Source organism: Cyprinodon variegatus, unplaced genomic scaffold (assembly GCF_000732505.1).
Source record: "Cyprinodon variegatus isolate N-32 unplaced genomic scaffold, C_variegatus-1.0 Scaffold801, whole genome shotgun sequence".
NCBI classification, from domain to species: Eukaryota; Metazoa; Chordata; class Actinopteri; order Cyprinodontiformes; family Cyprinodontidae; genus Cyprinodon; species Cyprinodon variegatus.
In genome coordinates this window covers 311,282-313,640 of record NW_015151254.1, presented here as the reverse complement: position 1 = coordinate 313,640, position 2,359 = coordinate 311,282, and positions in this window count along the sequence as shown.

Sequence of the window (2,359 nt, the reverse complement as noted above, 5' to 3'; positions counted from 1 at the left end):
CATTAGTGTTTTTAGTTTGCCGTTCATCAAAAGTGTTCTCTAATTCCCACTAAAACCTGTCATTCTCCCTGTGTGTTAATAAATGTTGAGGGGTTTGACATGTCAGTTTCTGACACGAGGGGGGTTGACCAAGAATTTTATTTGATGAGTTAGGAGTAAAGGGTTGGTTATACTATTGCAGCAGTGTTTTGCAGCGAGCTTGTCGCAGATATTTTCTATTTATGCCCAATATTGAATCACGAGCTAGCTGTGGGTCTGGATACGGCCAAGGCGGTGAGGCAATAGAGGCAAGTTTGTGCGACAGCGGAGGGAGATGAGGGCGAAAATGAGCGAGGATCCAGATGGAAAAAGGGTCCCAGCGTTCTCACACACCTCGCTCTTCTAGCTGGTCTAACTTCATGAGTCGTTTTCCACAATGGCGGTCATACAAACAAAACAGGCCAGTAAGGTACCAAACATGAACCACGCATAGAGTAGAGCGGTTGTAGATTTGACCAATCAGAGGCCTCCTATCTGTGACACTGTCTGCGGTCACCTACAATTTGAGAGAGGTGCAGCAGAGTGTCTGCGGAAGGGGTGGGGGCTCATTTGCATTCACTGCGACACACGCAGTATAAATCAGCCTTTACACAGTTAACAAGCTGAGAGAAGGTGTGGAGGGTGGAGAACAGAGAGGCATAGTTCAGACCCCCAGAGAGAATGCGAGACAAGGGCCTGAGGATCCTGTCTTTGTATTTGACGGATGTGGTGTGAATGACATCACCTTAAAAATCTGCATTGGGAGGCATTTGACTGAAATCCTTATTGATGGCTAACAATCGGTCTATTCTGATCAACCCCTGATTGATCATTGCTTATCCTTTAGAGCTGATGTGTTTAACACATGAAAATTGCATTGCTGTTTCATTAAAAGCTAGATGTTTAACAGATGTTACAAATCAGTGATACAGTATAATGTCTTTATTTCTTAGGTTTGACCGGATTTTAAAAGTTTCCATTAGGTCTGAAAAAAGGTGAGTAAATAGAGGCAACATAATTAAAGACACATCAGATAGAAAATTGCTTTAGATTATGCCATATAATTTTTCAAATCAACATATTATTTCTATTATTTAAAAAAAATGTCCAGCCTTTCTGCTGTTTCTACTCCCTGTCTAAAAATGCTGTTCCAAACACTAAGAGGAAGCAGCAGTTACCGTAATAACTATTCAGTATCGGAAACATCTCCACAAATTTGAAATGATGAGGCATCTGCTGCACCAACCAATCATTCCTAAAGGCTGTTCTGGAAACCACCAAACTACAGGACACTTTCTCATCACTGCACATGGCTGATGAGTCTATCCTGAGCAGCTGTAGAGTATGAACACATGTGTCAGGCTATAGTACCACAGGGGCATACAGCAGGGATACCAGAGAACCTTAATGGGCAATATTTGTTGTGGATTGCATTGTGTTCTATACTGTCTGGAGACAAAGACAAAAGCACAACTGTCGTAAATGCTATTAGATTTATACGTAACAAGCAATTGTTGGAGCTGCTGACATCTAAAGTACAGCAAATCAATCTTTGAACTCTATATACCAATCTTTACTCCAGCATTAGTTCTTATCTAAAATGCAATTTTTCATAAGCATTATACAATATGCTCTATTAAGTATTTGAATGAAAACTCTTTATGTTGTTTGTCTGTCTTGTTTTTAAGTGAATTTATATCATTTATCGTATCTCAGTGTTAAGGCTATAAATCTTTCTATTAGCCACCAGAGTGTTTTGTTTAATTCTACTGTAACTCACCACAATAGTTTTCAAATTGAAACAGACACTTAGATACTTAGATTGGTATGGGGATTTGCAGGCTAAGAAAAGAAGCCAAACGACCCCCATTCCAAATGGGTGGACCCCGTCGTCTGTTCCAATTTGCATGTTTTCCAAAGAGAAACAAGGCTTTGTTGGGCTACTGTATAAAACCTCGAACTCAACACCATTCCTGACATTTTGAATTGAAAAAGCTTCCTGGATGGGAAGCGAAACGTCTTCAAACTTGGAAACAAAGTCCAGTGGATTGTTTTTTATTTAATTTAATTTGTTAATGACTATGACCTGGATGACTGAGAATCTTCACCTACATGAGTGGATTCATAAGGGTAAATGGGCAAAGTCAAGACGATGTTGGTCCATGTGGTAAGCAGAGTCCTAGAGTGGTATTTAAAAGTCTTTACAAGAACTTAAAGGCACACTATGCAACATTTTTCAGTTAATTAATGTGTTCCATAACGTTATGGATGATTAAATGATTCATTTCAGGTTGAACAAAGGTTTTCTCGGCCGCCCTGGTGGTCTGTGGGGGAAATACCG